At 39.8% G+C, this 20,844-nt stretch overlaps 1 protein-coding gene and 1 long non-coding RNA gene across 5 annotated transcripts in view; one reads left to right on the forward strand and one right to left on the reverse strand.

The window, feature by feature from the left end:
• MSRB3 (methionine sulfoxide reductase B3) overlaps window positions 1–20,844 on the forward strand; it is a 169,744-nt gene that overhangs the window by 6,772 nt on the left and 142,128 nt on the right. Inside the window, exon 2 of one of the 4 annotated variants that reach the window (XM_043447420.1) lies at window positions 9,447–9,488. The exons of the other annotated variants lie outside the window; for them this stretch is intronic. The gene's annotated coding sequence lies outside the window, so the exon portion shown is untranslated. The remainder of the gene's footprint in view (window positions 1–9,446; window positions 9,489–20,844) is intronic. 4 annotated transcript variants of the gene reach the window in all.
• Window positions 597–8,947, reverse strand: LOC122427741. The gene is made up of 3 exons (XR_006265529.1): window positions 8,936–8,947; window positions 7,870–7,873; window positions 597–741 (listed from the first exon to the last, which is right to left on the reverse strand). It is a non-coding gene; the product is annotated as an uncharacterized LOC122427741 (long non-coding RNA).

Here is a 20,844-nt window from a genome sequence, read left to right on the forward strand (position 1 = left end):
ATTCCCACCATCAGGGTCTTTTTCCAGTGAATCTGCCCTTCTTATCAGGTGGCATAAGTGTTGGAGCTTCAGCTTCAGCATCAGTCCTTCCAATGAATATTCAGGATTGATTTCCTTTAGGATTGACTAATTGGAGCTCCTTGTTCAAGGGACTCTCAAGAGTCTTCTCCAGCACCACAGTTCAAAAGCACCAGTTCTTCGGTGCTCAGCTTTCTTTATGGTCCAACTGTCACATCCGTACGTGACTACTGGAGAAACCATAGCTGTGACTACACAGACCTTTGTCAGCAAAGGGATGTCTCTGCTTTTCAATATGCTGTTTAGGTTTGTCATAGCTTTTCTTTCAAGGAACAAGCATCTTTTAATTTCGTGGCTGCAGTCACCATCCACAGTGATTTTGGAGCCCAAGAAAATGAAATCTGACACTGTTTCCACTTTTTCCCCATCTATTTGCCATGAAGTGATGGGACTGGATGCCATGACTTTTGTTTTTTGAATGTTGAATTTTAAGCCAGCTTTTTCACTCTCCTCTTTCACTTTCATCAAGAGGCTCTTTAGTTCCTCTTCACTATCTGCCATTAAAGTGGTATCATCTGCATATCTGAGGTTGTTGATATTTCTGCTGGCAATCTTGATTCTAGCTTGTGAGTCATCCAGCCCAGCATTTCGAATGATGTACTCTGCATATACGTTAAATAAGCAGGGTGACAATATACAGCTTGGAGGTACTCTTTTCCCAATCTCTAGTAAAGTAATTTATAATAAGTCACATCCCTCCTGCTTTCTTACAGAATGCTTTGCTTCTCTTATCTCTTCGAATGTCACCTACAAGGTTCCTGAACACTTGAGTTGACCACTCTGGCCACTGTACCCTGACTCTGATGCTTGGCTGCGGGAGCCTGGAGCAGAGCTGTGACCTGGATTTGTGTAATCAGATTGCCTAGCTGTGTGCTGATTTGCAAACTGTGAGACAATTTCTTGATACTCGACTTCCTGGAGGAAAGTGGAGGGAATTTACTTCATTGAAGACACTGACGGTAGATAGGTTTGTAGAGTATGGAGCTGACGGCAGGGGAAATAGAAAAACAGTGCTGGTACAGGAAGTGTGTTCTCAAGGCCTGGTTCCTGACCAACTGTCTATCCCGGTTCTGTTTCTAAAAATAGTACATTGTTCATAATGCTTGTCTAAAGTGACATGTTTATGTCCAAGTATTAAGGGTAATTTCTAACTCATTTAAGAAATGCTAGCAGTGTGGTTTTAGTAGCTATTGACTGAGAAAATATATACTGACAAACAGCCACTGTAAAATTTTGCATATTTTAAAATATAGATGCATTATCATATGTTTGGAAAGTGCACATTGGTGGAAATTATGACTCACAAGTCTACGGACAACATGATTTCCTGCTTTGTGGATACTCTCAGGGAGGCTCTGGTCTCAACTTTCAGCAACTCATTGTTGTCTCACTTCAGAATGTGGGGGAGACTTCTGTTTGAAAATGTGAGCCATAGCTAAACTTTTTCAATGAAAGGAAAACTCCTTCTCACCATCTTCTTTCAACTGCAGTTGCCTGCTTTATGCTAGGCAATGAACCTTATGCTAAAGTCGGGCTATTAAATAGTCTCAGGGATTAATACATGAACACTTTTTAAAAATTAAATTTTCAGGTGTATGGCGTCATTTTTAGGGCTATGATCTGTTATTATAAAGATGAAAATTAGTAGATGGTTTGTATGAAGTACTTTTCTGCAATCTGTCATGGCCATGGCATGACTGTCTTCTATTACTATAAATTACACGGTGAAATTTTATAGTTTATTGGGTCAGTTATTTTATTTAAAGCAAAAATGAAAATCCAAACAAAACAAAATCAATCCTTCAGTTACATATGTTAAGGCAACTTTGAAAATAAACCCATGCTGCATGTTAGAGACCGTAACAAATATCAGGACAGCCCTTGTATAAAGCCAAGAACCCCGAATTGTCCATTATTATTTCGTTTCTCTTGCTTCTGTTGTGTTTGGTTGTCAGAGCATCCGAGCTTGTTTGGGTTGGGAGGGCTCTCTAGTGACTATTACAGGTAGGTATTTCTTTCATCTTAGATTAGTAGAGTGAAATAAGGAAAGGTGCACAGTACAAGAGAATCGATGTGGATGAGGGACCACACGTAAGGTCCTGGAGCTCTGGGCTCGTGGTACTGAGCGTCAAAGAGTGCATGCACTGTTGGCCCTGTTCCTGATTTCTTGGTGTGTGAATATGCCTTCTAGTCAGAAGGGGCTGGAAAGATGGGTTGAAGGCAGAGGGCGTTTACCTTTATGCAGGATCAGTTGGAAAATTGCAGACTCATTGACATATCTGCGTTCTTGCCTGTATGTTCATGTCCCAAGGGAGTCAGCAGTCACTGGATAGCAACTTGAAAGGCTGGGTTTCCTAGTCCTGTTCTTATCTAAGGCATTTTAGCTTCCTATGCCTCAGTTTTCATACCTGTAAAATGAATGAATTTTGGATGGATAATACCTGATGTTGCTTTTGCATTAAGATTCTGTAATCTATGACTTGTCTAAAAGTCTTCAAGTAGCTTTCATAATTTTTAACGGAAGTGACATGACTAATAAATTACACAAAATTATGTATTGTCTTTTTTTTTTTTTTGTCTTGTTATATTTGGTTCAAGCTGTCTATTTTGTGGAACTAAATATAAAGGTTATTCTGAGACTAAGATCCTATTTGAACCTTGCAGTCTACTGTGCCCAGTAATTTGATCCAGAGCAATATTACATAACCCTTTTAAAGATTTAGTATTTATTTAGAGGATAGGTTACAATGTATTAGAAACATCATATTATTAATAACTGTCCCATCTAAAGTAATGGCATTAAGCATGAGAAATTACATTGGTTGTTCTAAATGTACAGCTAAGAATTGTTTGTTTAGGCCATATGCTGATTAGGCATATTCAGTCAGATCAAACTGTATCTTCTCTACGATGCTTTTCCTGTGCCCTTGTTCTTACTCCAGTCAACAAATGCTTCTTCCCCCCTTTATTTTTAACCTTCCTTACTCACACATGTTTTATCTACAGTTCCAGTCTCTTCAAGCTACAGTCTCACATTTCTAATTCTACCACACACTTCCACATGAATAGTCCACCAGTGCCTCAAATGCAATAGATCAACTTATTTTTTTACCCCCACCTACCAACCTGCCCCAAGTTCACTTCTCTTAATCACCCAGGCTTCACATCTTATCATCATCTTTTTTTCATCCCTCTCTTTTCCCCTCTGTTTATCCCCATGTCCAATTAATTGTTTTTTCTGTCTAATTCACTTCAGCAACACTTCTCCAATCCTATTTCACTGCTATTTGTAAGGCCTCCTCAGACAGCCAGTTTGCCTTTTTGCATTTCTTTTTCTTGGGGGTGGAGTCGATCACTGTCTCCTGCACAATGTCATGAACCTCCGACAATAGTTCTTCAGGCACTCTGTCAATCACATCTAATCCCTTGAATTTATTTTTCACTTCCATTGTATAATCGTAAAGGATTTGATTTAGGTCATACCTGAATGGTCTAGAGGTTTTCCCTACTTCCTTCAATTTCAGTCTGAATTTGGCAATAAGGAGTTCATGATCTGAGCCATAGTCAGCTCCCGGTCTTGTTTCTGCTGACTGTATAGAGCTTCTCCATCTTTGGCTGCAAAGAATATAATCAATATGATTTTGATATTGACCATCTGGTGATGTCCATGTGTAGAGTTTTCTCTTGTGTTGTTGGAAGAGGGTGTTTGCTATGATCAGTGCGTTCTCTTTGCAAAACTCTGTTAAGCCTTTGCCCTGCTTCATTCTGTACTCCAAGGCCAAATTTGCCTGTTACTCCAGGTATTTTTTGACTTCCTACTTTTGCATTCCAGTCCCCTATAATGAAAAGGACATCTTTTTTTTTAAGGGCAAAAGGGAGGGCCAGATGAGGAGTTTAGATACTGTTCTTTGTGATTGAAGCCATTAAAGGCTTTTGGGCAGGCAGTGACCATATCTAATATGTATTTTAAAGTGGTCATTCTGGCTGCTATGTGGAAAATGATTTGCAGGGACCAAGTGTGGAAGCAGGTAGACCATTAGGGCTAGTTCAGTGGTTCAGAGAGGAGTTGATAACGGTTTGGACCAGGGTGCTGGTGGCGGAAGTGATAGGTTGCTGATGGATCGGCTACAGGGTCTAAGAAAATGAAACATCCAAGCTATTCCATTGAAACTGCTTTGACTGAAGCCACTAATGGTGTCCATATCACTAAATCCAGTGGTCTCTCTATCTTCCTTCAGTGAATTTGATATACTTATCATTCATTCCTAGAAATGCTATGACAAACCTAGACAGCATATGAAAAAGCAGAGGCATTACTTTGCCAACAAAGGTCCGTCTAGTCAAAGCTTTGGTTTTTCTAGTAGTCAAATATGGATGTGAGAGTTGATTATAAAGAAAGCTGAGCACTGAAGAATTAAAGCTTTTGAACTGTGGTGTTGGAGAAGACTCTTGAGAGTTCTTTGGACTGAAAGGAGATCAAACTAGTCAATCCTAAAGGAAATCAGTCCTGAATATTCATTGGAAGGACTGATGCTAAAGCTGAAGCTCCAGTACTTTGGCCATCTGATGCAAAGAGCTGACTCATTTGAAAAGACCCTGATGCTGGGAAAGGTTGAAGGCAGGAGGAGAAGGGGACAAAAGAGGAAGAGATGGTTGTATGGCATCACTGTCTCAATGGACATGAGTTTGAGCAAGCTCTGGGAGATGGTGAAGGACAGGGAAGCCTGGTGTGCTGCCGTCCACGGGTTGCAAAGAGTCAGCCACAACTGAGCGACTGAACAGTACTCCTAGAAACAGTCTTTTCTTTTAGCTTCTAACACTGTTATTGTTAGATATATGATTTTGAAAAAAGTGAAAGTGTTAGTTGCTTAGTCATGTCTGACTCTTTGCGACCCCATAGACTGTAGCCCACCAAGCTCCTCTGTCCATGGAATTCTGTAGGCAAGAATACTGGTGTGGGTAGCCATTCCCTTCTCCAGGGGATCTTCCTGACCTAGGAATTGAACCCAGGCCTCCAGGCCTGCATTGCAGGCAGATTCTTTACTGTCTGAGCCACCAAGGAAGCCCATATGATCTTAGGCAAATTAATTAAATTATCTGTGCCTCAGTTTCTTCACTTGTAGATTGAGGATAGAAGTGTTCCTACCACATGGACTATTGAAATCATTAGATGAGATAGCATATATGAGTTACTTAGTGCAGAGTCTTCCACAGACTTAATTCACAGTAAATGTTAGCCAGCACCCTCATCACCATCCTAAACTCATCATCGCCAGTGTCTTTCTGGAACAATACTCTCCTTGACCTCTGCCTTCTTTGGCCACTGCTCTTTCTTGGTCTTCTTAGCTAGTTCTTTCTCTTCCAGCTCACCTCTGAATGTTGAGGTTCCTCAGGGCTCTGACATTTTGTCTTCTCATTTTACACATTTTCTTAGGCAGTCTTATTTACTCCGTGGCTTCAGTTCCATCTGATAAGTCAGTTCCCCCTAAATTGACCCACAACCTAGCTCTGTATCTAAGCTGCTGTTGCTGCTGCTAAGTCACTTCAGTCGTGTCCGACTCTGTGCGACCCCATAGACGGCAGCTCACCAGGCTCCCCCATCCCTGGGATTCTCTAGGCAAGAACACTGGAGTGGGTTGCCATTTTCTTCTCCAATGCATGAAAGTGAAAAGTGAAAGTGAAGTCGCTCAGTCGTGTCCGACTCACAGCGACCCCATGGACCGCAGCCCACCAGGCTCCTCCGTCCATGGGATTGTCCAGGCAAGAGGACTGGAGTGGGGTGCCATCGCCTTCTCCGCTGTATCTAAGCTACAGTCCTGTATATCCACTTGCTTCTATCTCGTCTCCATTTGGTTGGTTGTATGTACCTATAATAGGCTTAAAGTTTATTATTTTTGCCCAAGGTTACGTCTCTTGCCTTGTCCGTTCCCTTTTAGTAGATGGTATTACCGTGTGCCCAGTTGCTTCAGCCAGAACTGGACTCTTTATTAAATTTATTTCTTGTCTCATACCCTATGTCAATGGTTTGCCTAGACTTCTACAATAGCTTCCCAATTAGTCTCACTACTTCTGACTGATGCCACTCCCAGCCATATCCCACCTCTTAGCTGCGGCAATCTCTTAAACGCGAAGATCTGATCATGTTACTCTCCCTCAGTTACTTCTCTTTCTTTCTAGGATGAAGTTCCAAATTGTTTTAACAGCTTCAGGGTTTCTTCTGCCTGCCTCATCAGCCTCATCGTCTTGTCCATCTGTTGCTCACTTACACCTTCTAGCCACACTGCTTTTCTTTCATACCCTTCAGTGGCCTGCACTCACTTTTACCTCAGGGTCCCTGCTCATCTTTTTCTTTGTCTGGTACACTTCTTCCCTCCTTCTTAATTTGGGCAACCCAGCCTTATCCTTTATTCTTAGTTTAAATATTACTCCCTGCCGGTTGGCTTTCTTATGCCTCTCAAGCTAGACTTCTTCCTTCTGTTATATAGGATCTTTATTCCCCTTTTGCCTCTCTGTGATCTTTATTGCACTTGCTAATAATATCTTTCTCACAAATAGGTAAGCTTCATGGTGGCAAGGACCATGGTCTCTCATTCCTCACTTTGTTCCCCTCATCTGTTTAAATAGAGTAACATGAATGCAGTGTGGGCTTGCCCAGTTTGGTAAGTGAGAGAGGCTTCTATCTGAGTTTGGTGTGTTTTTCATAAATCTTTCAAGGTGGTAAAAGGGAAGGAGACAAAAGTTTAGGTGTACAGCAGTTGAACTTTCAGACTCCAGGGACCTCAGCTAGCGAGTAAGGAAGCAGCATCAGAACCGGAGGTGGCCCTAGTGAAAAGTGTTGCCTTAGGGTTAGTTTTTTCCCTAGGGTTAAAGTGACATCAGAATTTTCAGGCAGTGCCCTGAATGTTTCTCAGGCTTCACTGTCTCCTTCAAAAGTCAGCCTTGGCAGTGCTTCCCAAATCCTTGGAATGCTGGGCTTGGGCATCGCCGCAGAGTGCCTGTGAGTGTGGCTTGCAGTGTCAGAAGTGCTTGCCGAGGTGACCTGTTGGGTTTAGACAGACCCTGTGCCGGATATCAAGCTCTTAATGCCTTCCACCTACCTGTTCTCTGGCCTTGGCTCCTCCTCCTTAGAATCCTGGATTCTCCTTCACTAACTTGCAGGAACAGTGTTTGCACATAGATGAGTTAGGAGTTGGCCTTTTCTTTAAAACATCCTCTGTACTTTATCTTACACAAGTTTATCATGTTTTAGTTTCCAGGGCTGGTGTAGATTTTGCTCTGTTTTTATATTCTGCTTACCATTTCAGTGGGAGGTGGTTGGAAGCTGATTGAGGGAGAAGATGAGTGAGTTCTTTTTTAAAAGATATTTTTTATGTTGCCACCTTTGTGTGCGTGTGGACTCACGCGTGCACAGGTATGTGTGCATGTGTGCAATCTCTCTTTTTTCTCTCTGCTTCTTTTCTCTTTTGATTGCATTATGCCATTTCTTTGTTTTGTAACTCTCTTTGAGAGTCATTTTTTAGCAGGTGCATTTACATCATTTATATTTTGTTATCATGGACGTATCTGATGACATTCCTTGTCTTACTGTTTCATACCTTTCTTATGATCTTTTCCCTTGATTTTCAGTATTTGGCATCTGGTTTCTGTGTTTTATTTGCTTTTATCTTTCACAAGGATTTGAAAGAGTGACATCATATTTTAGGTTCCACGACCTTGAACAAGTGCTTAAAAACATTATTGAACCTGAACTAATCTAATCATTAAATTAAAAAAAGTAAGATTCAGTAGCACTTGGCTCCTTTCTGCAGGAAGAATTTTGGAATCTTTTATTGTTTTCCTTCTCTGCTTTTGTTAACTAAAGTAGTACCTATAGATCTACATGATTGTTGCTATTATTTTTATATTATATGTTCACTTCAGGATTTTTATGTTAATCTTTTTCATTTAATTATATAATAACATCTACTGCCTTCAGTGATTATGACCATTTACCCCTTAGCTTATCATTCTTAAGGATATTTTGATTCATGTGCCATTTGGCTAGAGTCTATCCATGAGTTGATGTCTTTTTTTTCTTTTTTGGTAGGGAAAAATATATGCGTGCATGTTTCCTGAGCTCTCTTATTACCTGAGGGAAATACAGACTGTTGTATATAATGTGTTAACCTTCCCTTGCAAAATAACATTTAATTGAAACCAAAAAAAGCATAATTAGAAGGCTGGAACTTGCTTATAGAATAATCTGAATGTAATTAGTACTGCAATTATGGAACATAAAATATTGCTAGCATTCCCTATGGAAGAAGAACCTGGGAACAATGGAATTTACTGGCATTCAGATAACAAGTCAAAGGCTTTGGTGGTTCAGTGGTAGAATTCTCACCTCCCAGATGACAAATCAATATCAGTCACAAGGTTACTACCGGGAATTCAATACCGCTGATGTTGTAGATACTTTTCAGGGTCATGATGCAAAATTAGTTATAAGTCCTAGAATAGTTTTATCTCTGAGTAAGAATGGTAGTTTTAATTGAATTCCAGCAATATTTTATAACTGCTATTGATGTGTTCAAATTAGAGTTGACTAAAGCCTGGCGTCCTACAGTCCGTGGGGTCACAAAGAGTCAGACACAATTGAGCGACTGAACAATAATAAAGTTTACTTTGTCAAATTCCTGTTTTATTATTACATTTGCCTCATGCATGCATAAAGTTATATCACTCTATATAATCGACTGAAACAGTTGATTGCAAAACAAGGTTTTTCCTTTTGGTCAGAGATAATGATTTTTTGACAATCATTAAACTATAATTACTGAAGTAGAAAAATTAATCTTATCTAAGTTGCATATTAAACAATCACCTCACTCTTCCCCTGTCCAAAATTGAACTAATTAAACCCTCCAACACAGACACACAGACGCAGGCACACACATGAACACAGTCATCCTCACTCACACATGCACATATGCATACACGCACTCTCTCTCATGCTATATCTCTACATGGTATCTCAGACCTCTTCTTGCTTTTCCTTCTCAGTAAGGGAAGTAAAATTCACTGAGCAGTCTTCTAGTTATTTTTAAAAATATTATCTCACTTAATCCTTCTGAAATTTAGTGAAATAAGTGATATGATCTACATTACGCAGGTTAGGAATCAGACACAGGTAATTAATTTGCTCAAGATTTATCAGCTGGTTGAGAGATAGAGTCAGAAGTTAACTCGAGTATACTGCACTGCCTGGGTATAGAATAGGACTCTATCCTGGGGGAATTGGGACATTATGAACAGAGATGGGGGGATACAGAGGAAGTGACATTTGAGTTCAGTTCCGTGAAAATGTTTATTGAGTCTTTATTTTACAGAAGTGAATCCTGCTGACTACTCTCAAGGAATTTTTAAGTGAGGTATGTATATGTCTAAAATTCTAACTTGCAAATAATAGATATAATAATAGAGGTACCGAGGTTGGAAGTAGTAGAGGCAGAATTGATTCATTTTCTAATGGCATGACTGGGGAGAAAGGTGAGAGGAATAGCTGTGAAAAAATGTTTCCTAGGGCAGATGATGTCTAAACTGGCCTTGAAGGTTAAAAAGGAAGAGTTCATTCTTTATATGGTATGGAAAATATAAGTGATATGGTGAGGATGGAAAAGTGTGTAGGAAACATTAAATGGTTGACTATCATCAGAAGAGACTCTTCATTCATTCATTCAGTCAACAAATGCTTTTGGAGTGGCTTATTAAAGGTTAGACACTGGTGAGGACTAGAGATAAAGTAAAGGACAAAAGAGTTAATGGATTGTATAATGTCCAGTGAGTGTTGGGGTCTGAAGTTAAGATAGGAAGAGAAATGAATCTGATAGGTCTTGACTGCCAGAATAGGTTGGTTGTGTTTTCCTCATAGTTGTTGATGACTGTGGAAGCACATGAAGCAGAGTTCTGACGTGGTCAGAGTGAGTTTACATTATGCCTGCAGCAGAATGGAGGGTGGCTGTGACAAGGAGTCAGGGTAGAGGCAGGAAGACCATATTCTAGATGAGAGATGGAAAGAAAAGAATATATTTGAGCAATATCTTGGAAATAAGATTGGTGGCACTTGGTGTTGATTAAGTATAAAAAATTAAAGTAGAAAATGACTGAGGATGACTCTCAAGTTTGGGGTTTAGTGGTTGTATGGAATGGAAGTACTTTTTAACAGGATCAGGAATACAGAAAAAATAATAAATTGGTGAAGAAAGAAACAAATTGAGTTTTGGAGATGATAAATAGTTTGAGGTGCACATGAAATAACTAAATTCTTTTTAAAATATGATTTAATCATCTAAAATTAATGAAGAAAACAAACCATTGAGGACAAAGTAGAAACAACATAATGCAAGATATTTAGTATCTTTGTTTATGGTCTCATTTAGGGCTTCCACCTTTCTCCCAAGTTCAGCATAGTGTTAAAAGATAGTTGATAAAGGCCATTAAGATTTACCTTTCAGTGGAATAGGACTACATTTTCATAAAACTTGTCCTTTATCTGCTTTATCAGATACAAGGCACAAGGCATACTCTCATGAGAAAATTCTTACTTTCTGCAACAGAAAGTAAACTTAGAGGGGAGGGATGCTACAATTCTGATACAAGAGCAAACATTTGCAGTTTCCAGTGCTAAAACTTTCTATTCCAGGAATGGTGGCAAAGTTCTAATTTAAATATTTGAAGCATGATTTACAGATACATATTTTTAGGATTTATATTAAACTCATTAAAAATAGTCTTTTAGTGATAGATACAGATAACTGTATAGTCAAAGCTATAGTTTTTCAAGTAGCCATGTGAGAGTTGGACCATAAAGAAGGCTGATTGCTGAAGAATTGATGCTTTTGAACTGTGGTGTTGGAGAAGACTCTTGAGAGTCCCTTGGACTGCAAGGAGATCCAGCCAGCCCATCCTAAAGGAGATCAGTCCTGGTGTTCATTGGAAGGACTGATGTTGAAGCTGAAACTCCAATACTTTGGCCACCTGATGGGAAGAGTCGACTCATTGGAAAAGACACTGATGCTGGGAAGGATTGAAGGCAAAAGGAGAAGGGGATGACAGAGGATGAGCTGGTTAGATAGCATCACCAACTCAATGGACATGAATCTGAGCAAACTCTGGGAGATAGTGGAGCACAGAGGAGCCTGGTCTGCTGCAGTCCCTGACATCACAAAGAGTCGGACATGACAGCAGTAGATAATAACTGTAGTTTATAGTCATAAGGGTAAGGCAGGATTTGTTCAGCCTGTAATAGCAAGTTTTTCTTTAGATGAAATGGTGCACTGAGGCACTGCATCTTTTTTACATGCCTAAGTGTGTTTTATTTTTGTTTTTGCACATGGTTCTTGATGAGAGGGAATTTCAGGTGAAAAGCAATAGCCTCCAATTCTATCTCTTCTCATCTTTGCCTCACTTTTCTGAAGCAATGTTCTAAAATCATTCTTCTGTCAATCCCCTAGTTTTTGTCAGTACAGTTATAGCACTATTTCTTGATTCATCAATTTCAGATAATATACAGTTATGAAAAACAAGTATTTATCTGCTCTTTGTTCTCCCTTATGTCTACCGTTGTTTATTGTTTTGTTGATTTTTAATATTCCCTTATTGTTCACTTGGTGGTAGTGGTTTAGTCGCTAAGTCGTGTCTGACTCTTACGATCCCATGGACTGTAGTCTGCCAGGCTCCTCTGTCCGTGGAATTCTCCAGGCAAGAATACTGGGATGGGTTGCCATTTCCTTCTCCAGGGGAACTTCCCGACCCAGAAATAGAGCCCAGGTCGCCTGCACTGCAGGCAGATTCTTTACCACTGAGCTACAAGGGAAGCCTGTAGTTCACTTTTGTAACATTAAATAATATGTTTGCTCATCAACTTTTGATGTAGCCACATGACAACCTGTTGTGACAGAGAGATTCCAGGGAGAGTGACAGACACAAGTAGAAGTTTATCTTTCTCCCCAGAGACAGCCTAAGGTAGGTAGTAGCCCGAGGTTGAGTCGGTGAGTGGGCAGCTTTGCTTCATGGCCTGTTCAGTCCGCCTTTCTCATTAAGTAGCTTCCATCCCAGGATCCAGGCACGCTGCCGCAGCTTTTGCCATCTCCCAGGGGAGGAAGAAGTCCATGGGGTCACAAAGAGTCCGGCTCAGCTTAGCCATTGATCAACAACAAGGGGAAGAGGAAGTCTAAAGCACGTGACTTTGTCTTTAAAGGAGGTGACCTGAAAGATCACACATCATTACATTGGCTAGAGCTTAGTATCATATTCACAGTTAGCTACAGAGGAGGCAGAGAAATATAACTCAGTGCTCAGCTAAGATTTCAGAAGTTTTTGATACTCATGGGAAGAAGAGAGGATGGATTCTAAGGGACCAGTTGGCATTTTGCAGGCTAGTTAGTATCTCTGAATTTTCTGCTTCATAAGATGGGAGTCCTAGTACTCTCGTCCTTTATTCTGCCGTCCTTACTGGGCATTTTGTTAGCTATGTACATTTTCTTTTTGTTTTAAAATGTGAAGTTACTAGTGTTTACATTCTGATCTGAAACAACAGCCAAATCTTTGTCTATACATTTGTCTCTAAAATCTTGCATTGTTATACATATTGTTTACTTCCAGGTCAAAAAAGTGAACCATTAGAGTATTCCTTTTCCTTAGGCCAGGGTCATGATTCATGAGCCACTGAGAAGGACAGACATTTATCTTTTTAGCATCATGGCAAATGAATCTTTTTTTTTTTTTTTTACATTTATAGATTAACATCAGGACACTATATTTCTAAGGTCTGTGTCTGGGCACTGACTTGTTAGATGAGTAAGAAGCTTCAGCAGGCCTGGTTAGTGGCCAGGGAGCTTTCAGTCACTTCAGAAAATAAAATCTTCATAAGCAGTCATTTTGTTGTGATCAGTAGCTACTGAGTCAGTTTACAGCTGAGTGAAGTTTTTAATTCTTTTTTTCCAATAGCAGTATATTTATTTTAATGGATATTAGTAAAAATACAGCTTACACATCAGACTTGGGATTCCACGTATATTACCACATAGGAAAAAGCTAAATTCAACTTACAGAAAATATTAAGTAAATAATAAGGCAGAGGAGTTATGAGGATATGGCAAAAATTGTGAAGAAAACCTTTAGTTGTTGAAGGGTTGGGACTTATTTGTTAGCTCCAGGAGATCCAAAGTGAAGTAGCTTTCTCCCAGTCTTTATGTCTGAATATGAGAAGAGAGCCATATCTTCTGACTCTCTTTGGGGTATTTAGAAATAGAAGGGGTGGCTAATGAGAGGAAGGCCTTGGTCTTTTCAGAGTGGTCTCATTGTCTTTGGCATTCGACTTCTCAGCCTTCAGACCCTGTTGTTTTTCTAAACAAGGACAGCTATCTGGGAAATAAGAGTCCCTGCCCTTGAGGAATGTTTAATGTACTATGAAAGATTAAAATAGACTTCAGTTCAAATTCTGTCTTCAGTACTGACCATATGACCTCAAGCAAGTTATTCTCTGAACCTTAGTTTCTGCTGGAACACATAATCCCCAGATCCCAGTGGCCTCAGCCACTGAAGTTTTATTTCTTGCTTGTATTGCGTGTTCATTGTCTGTCAGACGGGAACTCTGCTCCACGTCTCCTACTCCAGGACTGTGGTTAATGGAGCAGCCATCATCTAATTATAGAACATTGCTGATCACTGTTGGAGAGAAAGAGAGTTCTAGAGAGCCTCGTGCCAGCAATTAAGTGATCTGTCTTAGAAGTGGCACACGGTATCATTTCTGTTCACAACTTCCTCCCCAGGACTAGTGACACGGTCTCATGTAACCACGGGGGCCCAGAAAGTACCTGGAAAATGGAGATTCAGAGTGTTGTGAAAATAGCACTGATGACTACCACATATAGGAATGCCTACCTCAGGGTTGACGTGAAGATTAAATGATATTAGCTACAGACATGGACATGAACTTGTGTGTGCCAGGGGCTTCTCTAGTAGCAGTTTTGCCAGGAAACTATTATAAACTCCAGACTTACAAATGAGACTTTCATAGCTCAGAGTAAACCTTGTCAAATGAAACCTAGCTAGTTGGTGAGAAGGTTTAAATTTGAACTCAAGTACTAGAAAAGCAAAACTATTACATAAACACAACAAAATGGAATAGTCAAAAAGACTGAAACATTCTGAAGGTATTTTTTAATAGTAATCAAAAGTGATTTGTTTATGTGGGTTTTGCTTTTCTGTTGACACTTGTTAAATATGAAGAAAAGCTTTGTAGATGAAACACATGTAATGTAGATGCTGTGGACCATGAAATCAATGCATATTTTAGAAGAAAAAGATTTGTATTCTGTACTGGTGATAAAAGTTTTAAAATATGAATGTGAGGGATTTCCCTGATGACCTAGTGGTTGAGAATCTGTCTTGCAATGCAGGGGACCTGAATTTGATCCCTGGTTGGGGAACTAAGATCCCACATGCAGCAGGGCAACGAAGCCTTTGTGGTGCAACTACTGACCCGTGTGCCTCGTCTAGATAATCAGTGCGCCACAGCGAAAGGTCCCGCATGATGCAACGAAGGTCCCTGGTGCTGTAACTAAGGCCTGATGCAGCCAAATAAAATAAATAAATACTAAAAATAATGTGAGAATGAATAAATGCCTGCATTTGACTAGATGACCACAAAACAGGAATCCTGGGAAAAAAGATAGCATTTAGTAGAGTTAAAAGTAGCATCAGAAGATGGGTTTATAGCTGGGCTTCCCTGGTAGCTCATCTGGTAAAGAATTCACCTGCAATGCAGGAGACCCTGGTTCAATTCCTGGGTCGGGAAGATCCACCGAAGAAGGGATAGGCTACCCACTCCAGTATTCTTGGGCTTCCCTGGTGACGCAGACGGTAAAGAATCCGCCTGCAATGCAGGAGACCTGGGTTCAGTCACTAGGTTGGGAAGATCACCTGGAGGAGAGTATGGCAACCCCCTCCAGTATTCTGGCCTGGAGAATTCCATGGAGTACAAAACAGGAATGCTTGGAAAAGAGATAGCATTTAGTAGAGTTAAAAGTAACATCAGAAGATGGACTTATATACATAATTCTATTTTAATTATACCATTGGTATACCTTCTTAATGGACACAGAGTAACCCTTGCATTGTCAATATTAGGTACAATTCTTTTTTTTTTCTCCTTTATTTATTTATTTATTTTTTTCAGTGGGTTTTGTCATACATTGATATGAATCAGCCATAGATTTACACGTATTCCCCCTCCTTATGTCCTTTTCTCACTTTTTGTGTGAACCGAATAGAAAAGAAACTGTAGCTGCCACAACATGTACATAAAAGGAGTTTTAGCTTAATGTTTTCCCCAAGTGACTTTCTGACCTGGGCTAGGTCTGTTTATCTCTGTTTTGCTATTGACAAAATAAGAGCTTTGGATCAATTCATTGTTTTTCCCACTTTTTTTACACTGAGATACCCATGATGGATGATATTTCATGAGCAACATCCTCATGTAGTCATATACAGATGATACTTAGAGACTGAGGAGCAGATGGTCCAAGCTGCACATTCCTGGTGCTAGTTCTAGTTCTAGTTTCTGAAGAAAACACTTCAGAAAACAAGTGAAGGAAAGTGACATTATTAAAGAGATAACTCTAAATACATCCTAGTTGTTTTCTTAAAAACCTTATCCTCAAACAACAACAACATCAACAAAACAAAACAAACCTTATCCTCAAACTTCAGCATCTAGAGACAATTTTAAACAAATTTGTTGTGAAACGCCTTTAAACTAATTATTTTACCTTTATTGAGTGGTCATTTCATGTTCAAAAATCTATGCATTAGGTGTTCATCAAGAATTTTTCTAGTTCTAGACTTATTTAATGATAACAATTCTGTTATTCTCAAGTATTTCTGAAAGTTCGAATTCCTTGATTATTTTACCAGCAGTACACGGATTAATAGTACCACGTACATGATATGGGCTCAATAAATACTCTTGCTGTTGTTCAGTTGCTTGGTCTTGTCTGGCTCTTTGCGACCCCATGGACTGCACCACGCGAGGCTTCCCTGTCCTCCACTGTCTCCTGGAGTTTGCTCAAACTCATGTCCATTGAATCAGTGATGCCATCCAACCATCTCACCTTCTGTTGCCTCCTTCTTCTCCTGCCCTCAATCTTTCCCAGCATCATGGTCTTTTCCAATGAGTTGGCTCTTCGTATCAGGTGGCTAAAGTATTGATTGGAGCTTATCAACAAATTAATTTTCCTTTTTCTGGACCTAGCACTAATTTGCAAGTTGTTTTCTTATCCCTTAGAAGGACGTATACTTTTATATTGCAAGGAGTGGTGCTGAGGAAATTGGTCTGTAGTGTTCTGATTGTTACTTTCAGAAATCTGTCATAACTGTCCTCCTCAATTTGATAAAATAACTCACAATTTTACATTTGCATTTACCCATAGACTAGATGAAGTAGGAAATGAACTAATTACCTTAGAAGTAGCAAGAGATCTAAATACTACTGGTATTATTTTCTAACCACTTGTTTTTTCTAAACAACATGGGTTACGTTATAAATGTAGTTCTCTGTTCTCTGTTCACTTATTTAACAAGTGCTTGTGGGGACTTCCCTAGTGGTCCAGTGGCTAAGACTCTATGCTCCCAGTGCAGGGGACCTGGGTTCAATCCCTGGTCAGGGAACTGGATCCCACATACTGCAACCAAGGCCCACCACAGCCAAATAAATAATAAAAATAAAACATAAAAAAACTCAAGTGCTTATGAAACATTTTCTGGGCTTACTGTGTGTCAACCAGAGGGTTAGACCAGCACCTTTCAAGGTGTGGACTGAGGATCCCTGGAATCTGAGAGCCTTTCAAAGGATTCACAAAGTCAAAACTATTTTCATACTAATGCTGACATTATTTTCCTTTTTCACTGTGTTGACATTTGGGTTTATGTTGCAAGAGCAGTTGAAACTGCTGGTGTTTTAGCATGAAGTGAGGCAGTGGAAACAAATATCATTAGCCCGACTGAGCGACTAACACTTACTTATACTTCAACCAAAACAACATATCACAATAGATTAAATGCAGAAGCAGAGATGAGAACCCAGCTATTTTCTGTTAAGCCAGACATTAGAGAGATTGATTTGAAAAAAATGTAAAAGTTCTCCCATTAAAAATATATTTGTTTGTTTTGGCTAATCTAGTTATTTTTCACTGAAAATGTCATTTTGGTAATGTGTATTGTTATTATTTCTATTTTTGTTATTCTAAATGGAATAAACAAATATTTTTAAATGGCTGTTTTAATTCTAATATAGCAAATATTGATGGGTGTAACTACAGAAACAAAAGGCATTTGGGGTCCTTGATAATTTTTACATAGTGTAAAGGGGTGCTAAGATCAAAAAATTAAAAAATGGCTAATCCTGGAGATATTAAATAAAATGTTCTTCTTTATGTAACTTTTCTTTGGTTCCCAACCCCTCATAACCCTGCCACTCCCTCCCCCTAAAGTGAAAATAAAAGTGAAGTTGCTCAGTTGTGTCCAACTCTTTGCAACCCCATGGACTGTAGCCCACCAGGCTTCTCCATCCGTGGGATTTTCCAGGCAAGAGTACTGGAGCGGGTTGCCATTTCCTTCTCCAGTGGATCTTCCCAATCCAGGGATTGAACCCGGGTCTCCGCATTACAGGCAGATGCTTTACCCTCTGATCCACCAGGGAAGGCCCCTAAGCTGGAAGAAATTTTCCTTCCTCTGAAACGCCACGTACTTTATTTCTGCCTCAGTAAAGGCATTGAGTACATATCTTTTGGTTCCATCTAGGCTAAATATGTTCTTTGACAGCATATATCTTTGTATATTCATCAGCTGTTAATACATTGTTTTCCATGTGGTAGGAATTGATACAGGTGAGCTGACTAAAATTTGGTATCTTAAAAGTGTTATGTCTCTGAATGGTTTGGAAGATAGAGGATTCTGATAGCTGGGGTTCTATTGTTTCTTATAACAAATACAAGAAGATCTCTGCTTAACAAAAGAAATGCCCGATTCTAGATTCTAGCTAATTAGGCATGTTGATTCTGAGAGGTAAATGATTGGTTGATCAATTCATTCAGCAAATATTAGTTGAGTGTAAACTGGGTGCCAAGTATAGAACTTTATCGTAGACATTTAGATTAGTGGTTTCCACATGCTGGCCCATGATGAAGTTTCTTCTTTTCCTGAGAAATGAGAATAATAGCAACAATGAAATGTTTTTCCTCAAAACTTAAACATATTATTCAAAAGAACATTCTTTATCTTGAGCTTGCTTTCTGAGTTCCTGGTGTCGATATAATCTTTCTTTTCTGAAATTATGATGAGCTTTGGGTTTGGGGCTTTTTGTTCTTACTTGACAAAATTAAAATTTGTCAACTTTCTGTTGGCCCTTGAAGTTTTGGGGGGAACATTTTACTAACTCATGGAAAACCACTGCTGTTTTGTCAATTATTAGAAGGGATTTGACCTTTAGGTTTGACTTTTTAAATCCACTAGCACGATCAGCTCATTTATTTTGGAGTTAATTATCAACTGTGTGAGTTCCCTGCTTTCCTGTTTATATCATCTCTCTTTGGCAGATGATTGTTCAATTGCAGGAAAAAAAGTAGAAGGAAATAAAAACAAACCCAAACCAAAAAACTAACAAACTAACGTTTGTCAAATTTTTGGATGTTGGAGTTCTAGGGATAAGAAAGGATGGAGAAGTAAACATTTTTGACCAAAAAACGGCATTTGAATTATCTTCAGATCTCAAGTCAGATTGCAGTTTCAACTTCCTACCTCTTCACAGATACTTCTAATTGCTCTGAAGGAATCAACTGATCTTAATTCAGATTCTTACCTTTAAGCACCATCAAACAGTTGAGATGGCAGAGAGAGCAGGGTGGGAAGTGATGACCCTGAACAACCATTTCCATAGTCATATTTATATAATCATTCTTCCACTCAATACATGAATGGCTGTTAGGTGCCAGGTACTAGGATACAAAGATGAAAAAGAAACTGTCTCTACACTTAAGAGGCTTATAATCTAGAAGAGGGGGGTGTGAGCAAATCAGTGCCCGAAGAATTGTTAATAAGGGATGTGACAGCATGCTAGTGCTTCACTGGGGACTCAAATAGGAGAAGTTAGAAGGGGTGGGAGTTGAGAATGGTGAAAGGAGAGGATATGGAATGAAGAAAGATTTGGAAGTGGAAGTAGGAAACAGCAAACCTGTTTGTGGAAAGTTATTTTTGGCCACCTGATGCAAAGAGCTGACTCATTGGAAAAGACCCTGATGCTGGAAAAGCTTAAAGGCAAAAGGAGGAGAGGGAGGCAGAGGATGTGCTGGTAAGATAGCATCACCGACTCAGTAGACATGAGTTTGAGCAAAGTCCAGGAGATAGTGGAGGACAGGGAAGCCTGGCCTGCTGCAGTCCATGGGGTTGCAAAGAGCCGGACACAATTTAGCGACTGAACGACAAAGGAGTATATTGGTATGGCAGGAACGTGGGGTGGGGTGGGATGTGGAGTATGGCAAGAGAAAGGGCTGAAGGTTAGGCAGCAGCTAGATGTAGAACTTTAGATGCTTTGTTCAGGAATTTGGACATGATCCAAAGGATTTACCAGAATGTGTTCTGTGGGCTGGTGCTAGGAAAGAAAGGGGTTTTGTAAGGTCAAAACCGTTTGAAAGGCACCAGCTGAGACAGAGGCAAGCAGGTGTATTTATTGTGAAACCTCTCAGGCCCTTCCTATTGGGTGGCATTTCCGCTACTAATTTTGTTTGAAGGGGTAACGCCTGTTTCTCAGAACAGGGTTTGGGAAACCCTGCAACATGCGGGGAGGAATCATTAAAAAGTTTCAAGCAGAAAATTATAGACAATTGTGTAATCTAATTCTCTTCTCAACACATAGTGTCATACTACTCATTAGGTATCATTCAACCCCTATTTTTTTTTTTCATTTATTTTTATTAGTTGGAGGCTAATTACTTTACAATATTGTAGTGGTTTTTGCCATACATTGACATGAATCAGCCATGGATTTACATGTGTTCCCCATCCCGGTCCCCCCTCCCGCCTCCCTCCCCATCCCATCCCTCTGGGTCTTCCCGTTCAACCCCTATTTTTAAACACTAAATAATTCCAAAGTGATGTATTAGATATTATGAGAGATTAGAAAGATGTGTGAATTGTGTCTAGCATTTGAAAAGAACATGTGGGTTATCTATAAATGTTACTCTCACCTGTGAAATTATTTGAGTCAAATTCACGTGGCTGTATGGCAGAAACCAATAAAACGTTGTGAACCAATTATCCTCCGATTCAAAATACACAAAAGACAAAAAGCACTATAAAAGTGAGGGAGTTGAGATAAACTTGGGGAGCTATAGATTTTCCGGGTGGTCTTGAAGCAGCAGGTAGATGCCCCTGCTGCCCCGCCCCCCAGCACCCCCCACTCCAAGCACCAAAGCGTTTGGAGAGTCATCCCCTATGGACTGAAACTCCAAGATGAGACGAGCAGGACAATTAAGGGAGGAGCCTGGGCCCCGTGCAGACCACGTGTTTCTCCTTCTCGAAATCAGGAGACCTCCCTGACTATACATGCACAGAAAAGGTCCTTGGAGGTCAAAGGGGAATGATGCTACTAATGCCAGGCTACCCACAGGCCTCTTCGGTAGAATCCGTCTTGGTTAAGAGTACACATGGGAGAATCCTGAGATATACCAG

This window comes from Cervus canadensis, chromosome 25, assembly GCF_019320065.1.
Source record: "Cervus canadensis isolate Bull #8, Minnesota chromosome 25, ASM1932006v1, whole genome shotgun sequence".
In the NCBI taxonomy this organism is placed as follows: domain Eukaryota; kingdom Metazoa; phylum Chordata; class Mammalia; order Artiodactyla; family Cervidae; genus Cervus; species Cervus canadensis.